This window comes from Cnephaeus nilssonii (assembly GCF_951640355.1).
Source record: "Cnephaeus nilssonii genome assembly, chromosome: 1".
In the NCBI taxonomy this organism is placed as follows: domain Eukaryota; kingdom Metazoa; phylum Chordata; class Mammalia; order Chiroptera; family Vespertilionidae; genus Cnephaeus; species Cnephaeus nilssonii.
This window is the reverse complement of record NC_137072.1, coordinates 22,217,952-22,226,066: the sequence shown is the minus strand read 5'-3', so window position 1 is coordinate 22,226,066 and position 8,115 is coordinate 22,217,952. Positions and strand designations below refer to the sequence as shown.

Here is an 8,115-nt window from a genome sequence, read left to right as displayed (position 1 = left end):
GAGGTTATATGTGTCTGCAATGTGAACAGCATATTTGGTTTTCATCACTGAGGACAGAAAATGCTTGCCATTTCAGGAATCTTTATATCTTTAATGGCTTGTTTAATAACATTCTTTGTAACCCAAAGCTGGTCTTGGAAAATTACTAACATTCTCCATTTGTGGGGCATGGTCAGGCCAATAAAATGCCACCAATATTATTATGAAGTCTCCATTGATATTATGTTAAAGAGACTTACCATATTAAGAAAAATATTCTATTATTCCATATGTTATCTTGCATGTGTTACCATGAGTTTGAATGTGCCTTTGCTATCGCTGGCCTTTAGAAAACCAGATAGAGACCACAGCTATGAAAACTGTAGGAATTGTACAGGGACTGAACTTCCCCTCTTTGTTCACACTGAGGTGGAGGTACAAGAAAGGGTGGTGGAGAGGCAGAGGTTGAGGGCCAGAGGATTGCTGGAAGTAGAAGCCAGGTCAAGGGTCAAGGTTCAAGTAATTAAAGTGAAAATCTTGAGCAGGATTCTATGATGAGACACCAACACCTGGTAAGGGTTCAGATGCTGAAGAGCTACAATTGGAAGTAACCAGTAACAGACAAGCAAGCCCTGGCATCCAGAAAACCATGAAGACGACTGGGAAGTCAGCAGAAGTATGTCAAGGTCAGGAATTCAGGAAGTCATGAGGACTCTGTTGAGAGAGATGATGGTCAAGGGTTTGGTTAAGAGTCAGATAGAACCCTAGCTGGTTTGGCTCAGTGGATGGAGCATCGGCCTGCAGACTGAAGGGTCCCAGGTTTGATTCCAGTCAAGGGCACATGCTTGGGTTGTGGGCTCAAACCCCAGTGGGGGGTGTGCAGGAGGGAGCCGATCAATGATTCTCTCTCATCATTGATGTTTCTCTCTCACTCTCCCTCTCCCATCCTCTCCTAAACCAATAAAAATATATATATTTTAAAAAGAGTCAGATAGAGCCTATGCTCATATCCATCCTATATAATAAAAGGCTAATATGCAAATTGTCCCCTCTACTGGGAATTCAACCAGGGTGCAGGGCTGGCTGGCCAACCTCCCATGGCCCCTCCCCCCGGCTGGCCCACCCCGATCAGCCCCCAGGATCGGGGTGGGCCAGCCTGATCCCACCATGCACAAGTTTGTGCATCGGGCCTCTAGTCTACTACATAAGTGATACTGGGCAAGCCACTCATCTCTTTGAGCCTCAATCTTCTCATCTGAAAAAAAAAAAGTAGGGTGTACCTGCATAGGGTTGTGAGAACGAAATGAGGTAATGCATTTAAGGTGCTTACCCAAGCACCTGGCACCTAGAAACCCCTAAATAAATAGTAATCAATGTGACACCAATCATCAAGGGGTTTCAGTAATAAGAACACATGAAAATAATTGCCATCTGACTTCTTTTTCTGTTTCGTGATACAGCAGGCCTGGCGACCTGAGCCTGATGGGTCCTGACCCTGAGGCATGAACAGGAACATAATTTCCCCTCTTGAATGAGAGCCTGTAGCTACAGGGGAATCCTGACAGCTGCCTGAAGCTGGGTGTGAGAACAGCTCAGCATTTAAGGAGGTCTGTCTGGAAGACAAGTTGGCAGCTTATTCCTTCAACTAAATGGTCTCCATTTGACACTGACTCAAGCCCAGACCACCAGCAGTCCAGGTGATGTGCCTGTGTCATCAGATTAGTTTTTCTCATCTGTACTTTGGAATAACACCCTTGGCTCACTTGGAGGGCTGTGTAACCACAGCTTCATGAAACTGGCTGCTGAAAACTTCATGCTGTAGACTTTGTCCCTCTTTCTGCCTAATGCCCCTTTCTCTGGACCTTTGGGCGCTTATCAAAGCCAGAACTTCTCCAGAGCAACTGGTGTGTGTTACTCTCATGGAGAGTGTGATTTCTCAACATAAGTCCAGTTTCCTCTTTGCTTTGACCTTTAGAATCTCATAACTAAATTTGGATGCCTGAAGCAACTATACAGGCCCTTCAGTTATACAGTCTATCTATCTATATATAATAGAGTAATATGCTAATTAACCGGGACTCTGTAACAGTCACGACCATGTAGCAGGCGGTGGGGGGCGGGGCGGGGCCACAGCTGCCAGGGGACAGGAGCCCGTGGTGCCTCCTCTGGAGTTGGGGAGCTAATGACGGACTGGCTCTGGTCCTCCTCCAACAGCCCTCTCCAGCAGGCATGAGGTTGCTGAGACCCAGGCTGGGCCTCCGGCCACAGATCCACAGCTTTGGAGACCGACTCTACCAGGCCCCCAGGAGGCCATGTGGCTGAGCTGCAGGGTGCCTGAACCCGGTGCCCGTTCAAGACGTGACACAGAGAGGAGGTGGGGAGGAAATCCAGAGAATGGGATGTGGGGGTTCAAGACTCACTTCCTTTGGGCTTTGTCCTTCTTGGCCTGGAGCGCAAGCACTGCAGGAGAGAGGGATGGATGAAGGCGGAACGTGGAAGAAAGGAGGTGACCCAGGTGAGGGTGACCCAGCTGCGAGAGGCCCGGCTGCAGGGCCGCCTGAGCGGCGGCTCCCAGACAAGCGCCATGGCTTCGGGGAAGCTGCTGGCCAGGAGGCGGGTGGCCCAAGGGGCGCAGAGCGGCGCCAAGGCAGGGTGTACCAGAGGGGGCTCGGGCCGGGGCAGGGGCCGGCAGCGGGGATCTGCCTCACCCGCAGAGAGTGAGGTTCTGCAGTGGCCCCAAGTTGCGTGTGGGCCCAGCGGGGAACAAGGTGGAAGGACGCCGAGTGGACCTGCAGCCCTGAGGCGGGGGTTGAGGGGCCCGACTGCTGCGGTTAGGAGAAGCTCCCGGTGCTAACCGAGCCTCGCCCCAGCGGCCTGTGCACTTGACAGGCAGCGACTCCTGCTCCCGCCTTGGCCCAAAAGCAAGCCCATGTGCGCCCTGCCCCACAGCAGTGGCGCACGCCTGCGTGGTGAGTGCGAAGCCTACCACCTGCTCCAGAGAAGGGGGGACAATAAAGAATGGGGGGGGCGGGGGAGAGGAAAGAATGTGGAGCATTGCGATGAAGAGGTGCTTGAGAATGAGGCTCGGAAGCCTGACGGGGAGGTTTGTTCTGTTTGGCCCGCGGCTGCCCCTTAGGAAGGGCAGAGAGCATGGCTGTGAGGGCTCCCTGGACTCAGTTTTCTGGTCTGTAAAATGGGTTAAGGGTGTCCCAGTGTCTTCGCTGACCTTTGAAGGCCAATTGAGATACTATATAAGGAAAATGAGGGCTTCCTCTCGCCAGGCGTCCTCATGGGAGTGACATCGTCTTTAAACCCTGCGTGGCAATCCCTGATGCACCGCCGTGATGCCCAGGGAAGACAGGGCGACCTGGAAGTCCAACCACTTCCTTAAGATCATCCACCTTTTGGATGATTATCTAAAATGCTTCATTGTGGGAGCAGACAATGTGGGCTCCAAGCAGATGCCGCAGATCCGCATGTCCCTCCGCGGGAAGGCTGTGGTGCTGATGGGCAAGAACACCATGATGCGCAAGGCCATCCGAGGACATCTGGAAAACACCCAGCTCTGGAGAAACTGCTGCCGCATATCCAGGGGAACGTGGGCTTTGTGTTCACCAAGGAGGGCCTCACTGAGGTCAGGGACATGCTGCTGGCCAATAAGGTGCCAGCTGCTGCCCGCGCTGGTGCCATTGCCCCGTGTGAAATCACGGTGCCAGCCCAGAACACTGGTCTGGGGCCAGAGAAGTCCTCCTTCTTCCAGGCTTTAGGCATCACCACTACCATCTCCAGGGGCACCACTGAAATCCTGGGTGATGTACAGCTGATTAAGACTGGAGGCAAAGTGGGAGCCAGCGAAGCCACACTGCTGAACATGCTGAGCATCTCCCCCTTCTCCTTTGGGCTGATCATCCAGCAGGTGTTTGACAAGGGCGGCATCTACAACCCGGAAGTGCTGGACATCACAGAGGACACTCTGCATTCCCGCTTCCTGGAGGGTGTCCGCAATGTTGCCAGCGTAAGCCTTCAGATTGGTTACCCAGCTGTTGCGTCAGTACCCATCCTATCATCAATGGGTACAAGCGAGTTCTCTTTGTCTGTGGAGACCGATTACACCTTCCCACGTGCTGAAAAGGTCCAGGCCTTCTGGGCTGATCCATCTGCTCGGTGGCTGCTGCCCCTGTGGCCACCGCCACCACTGCTGCTCCTGCTGCTGCTGCAGCCCCAGCCAAGGCTGAAGCGAAGGAAGAGTCGGAGGAGTTGGACAAGGATATGGGATTTGGTCTCTTTGATTAATTACCAAAAAGCAACCAGCTCAGCCAGCTCTATTTGAGAAACAGGAAATAAAGGCTTACTTCTCGAAAGAAAGAAAGAAAGAAAGAAAGAAAGAAAGAAAGAAAGAAAGAAAGAAAAGAAAAGAAAAGAAAAGAAAAGAAAAGAAAAGAAAAGAAAAGAAAAGAAAAGAAAAGAAAAGAAAAGAAAAGAAAAGGAGGGAAGAAGTGAGAAAGAAAAGGAAAGGCAAGCAACACAAAAGGAAGATTGGAAGGAACCTGTAAACCTATTGTCACTTAAATAGGGAATATAGTCAATAGTGTTGTAATGATGGTATGATGCCAGGTGGGTACTGGAAATATCGGGGAACACTTTGTAAAGTATATGATTGTCTAACCACTATTTTGTAACCAATATAAAACCTGAAACTAATACAAAATAATATTGAATGTAAAGAAATGAAAATAGGAGTGAAATTTTTATAAATTTCAAAGTTTAAATAAAGGCTGTAAAGGAAGGAAGGGGGAGAATAAAAATAGTGTTTTTTATTTTACCACTTTATTGTCTTTTCAGTACATGTACTTTTATATTTTTCTAAGTCATTATCTCATTTGATGTTCAGGGCAACTTAAAGACAAGATAATTATTCCCTCCACTATTCAAAGAAAGGAAATCTTGGTTTCTGGCCCCAATGATTCAATCATCACACCTTATTGTAAAGCAGGGTTAGTGAAATTTTCTGTGAAGGATTATATCTACACCAATAAAAGCCTTGGGGGCCATCAGGCCAGCAAGGGAGGGCAGTTGGGGGCTATCAGGCTGGCAGGGGAGCAGATAGGCATCGATCAGGCTGGCAGGGGAGCAGTTAGGGAGCGATCAGGCTGGCAGGAAGAAGTGGTTAGGGGCAATCAGGCAGGCAGGCAGGCAGGCAGGCAAGTGGTTAGGAGCCAGCGGTCCCGAATTGTAAGAGGGATGTCTGACTGCCTGTTCAGGGATCAGGCCTAAACCGGCAGTCGGACATCCCCCGAGGGGGTCTCAGATTGGAGAGGGTGCAGGCTGGGCTGAGGGACATTGCCCCCCCACACACATACACACACACCGTGCACGAATTTTGTGCACCGGGCCACTAGTTATAATATATTTTTGTTAGCTTAATTTTAATATTCTACACTAAGGTCCCTGTGAACAAGCCCAGCCTGCTGCCTGTTTCATTTGACTATTGTCTATGGCTACTTTTGTGACACAAACAGCACAACTGATAGTTGTAAAAGAAACAGAAAGACTGCCAATCCCTGCTCTCTAGACTTATTTTTTTCCAACCTTGTTCTCTTGATTTTTACCCTGTTGTGTGTTTTATAAACTGCCTCGAATCCATTTTGGAAGAAAACAGGTTATAAGCAATCAAACATTAAGGAGAGGCCATCAGAGGGGGATGCGGGGGGAACAGGAAGAGGGTAAAGGGGGTCAAATACAAGGTAACTAAAGAAGACTAGACTTCACATGTTGAGCCCACAATAGAGTATACTGATATGGAATTATAAACTTGTACACTTGAAATTTATATAATGTTATAAACCAATGCTACCCCGATAAATTTAATTAATATAAGAAATAAATACAAAGAGAGGCCAGTGAGTGGGCCATCTGATTCACTATAGTTATCAACAACACCCATACACACACATACACACACACACACACGAGATTGTGTGCAGGAAATTGGAACAACTGTCCCTGATGTATGCACAGATAGTCTACCCCCATGTATGGAGTTACAGTCAGAGCAAAAGGCATCCCCACATTATCCCATACTGAATTTCAGTCCTGGCCTTGAGGATTCCTCTCTCCCAGACCTCATTAAAGTTGTTCTTCTCCACAGCTTTACAAAGTTCCTCCAAATAACGAGTTTTCAGCAGGTCCCACTAGAGGCTGAAAGCAGAAATCTTGGGCTGGGAGAAGAAAGGGGCAAGAATGGAGGCTAAGGAGCCTGGGTGAGCCGGAGGCCACTTTCGATCCTTCCCACTCAGCACCAGGCTTGACATGGAAATTGGAGCATGATGATGGCAATTATGAAAAATAAAAACCTTAATTTTTTTCATAATTAAACCCACATGCAGTTGATAATTGCTGTTACGAGTTTAATGCCCAGACTTGTTTTTCTTCCAAAAAAAGTGAAAAATCAGTCAGGCTATAACTTAGTAATGCTCTTAAGTCTGACTTAATAAAGAGCAAAACATCTGATTTTCAAGGTTTTCGGTGTTTGGTTTTTGCTAGCTGGAGCGGTTTCACTTTTCTCTCCACACAGGATATTTCTTGGAGGCTCTCATCAAAAACAACCACTTTAAAGACGTGAGTTTATTTTGTATAAACTATACATGTTTTCCAAGATCATGTTTTAATTAACAAAGCATTGTATGGTCTTATCTAACAAAATCCTGAAAATGCAAGTTGGCCATTAAAGTATAAACCAGCATGTCATTGAAATTGCACGATGATCTTAGTCTCTCACGCTGCCTAATGTCAACGCAGAAGACTGCACTCAGGAAGAAAATATATGGCTCGGGTTAAAATAAACATTAGGCCCTGCGAAATTTACTGAGAATGTAACGTTAGGGACTTTTTTTTCTGAAAACTGTTCAAGTCTTAAGCAACTGCAATTATACTTTTAATCTTAGAGTAAATACTGTCTTTATAATTAAGAAAAACATCCCTTGTGTCTCTCCTTTTAAAAGGGACTTTCCCCTCCCTATTTACCTAAAAAGGAAATGAGTGTTTCACATTTTCTAGTGACATTGGAAGAACTATGAAGGCATCTATCTTGTGAAAGAAAAGCACATCAGCATCAAATGGCAAATTGGATATTGACAGAATTTGGAAAGATATAGTGCTTGGGTGTTTCTTTAGAACATAAGAGAATTTGAATCATTTACATTCTTGGCCATTTTTTCCACCCATACAGGGAAACCGGGAGGAATGCAGAATCTAGGAGAGTGGCATTCCTCTTTGCACAAAGCACTCACACTTGGCAAATGGCAAAGATTGGGTCATCATTTGTCAATGACTGCCAAGCAGTGAGGATGTCAGGCTGAGTGCAAATATCAGTCTCCGCAGTTCCTTCTACCGCTATGTCGGTGGCATTGACAACAGAGCAAGTTGCAGGAAAAATCCAAATTTCTGCATCTCTGGAGGATTCATTACTCAGCAGCGCCCGCTTTGACATCATAGGTAGGACAAGAGCCATTTGCTTGGGCAGGAATTTGATGTCCCTTTAAATGGTTTCTGCATCTAGTCCAATAGAATGGGTGTGAATGTGTATTTATTACAACCACAAGGATGTGCAAATTTATTAAACGGTCCTTTCCACAAGTCCTAGCTGTCAGCAACTGGTTTTCCTGGAGTGCCTTAGGAGCCAAGAATGTTTGTTTCTTAAGCGTGGTACCTGGAGACCTAAAATAACAATCATGTTAATGAGAAGACAATGGGGCTAACTGCTGTTTTTGCAGTGTTTCCAGGGACATACCTTCTAATTGCCGGGTGCTGGCAACTTAACAGCCGGTAATGAGTACATTGTTCCTTTTGTTTTTTGCACACAGCCCCTTAAGCATGTCAGAAACTGAGTTTGTTTTGGGTAAGCAGGGAAGACTCTTAAAAGCCCACAGAAGCTTTGGAAACCAGGAGTTTATTTTGACTGGTGAGGTATGTCTTGATAGTTTGCATTCAGATGCAAGAGGAAAAAGAGATCAAGTGGATTAGCCTCAATCATCTGGGAGATGACATTTCTCGCCGTGTTTGAAGTATTTTATGAATTAGAGAATGGGGCTGATTTTGAAGCCTAAATTAATTTCATCTGTTTGCCTTTGTTTGATG

The 8,115-nt window shown here is 46.7% G+C and overlaps 1 pseudogene across 1 annotated transcript; it reads left to right on the top strand.

Moving 5' to 3' along the window:
- Nucleotides 1-3,268: 3,268 nt before the first annotated feature.
- Nucleotides 3,269-4,272, top strand: LOC307102157 (large ribosomal subunit protein uL10-like; annotated as a pseudogene). Its single transcript has one exon. The product of its transcript is annotated as a large ribosomal subunit protein uL10-like (transcript).
- Nucleotides 4,273-8,115: the final 3,843 nt, after the last annotated feature.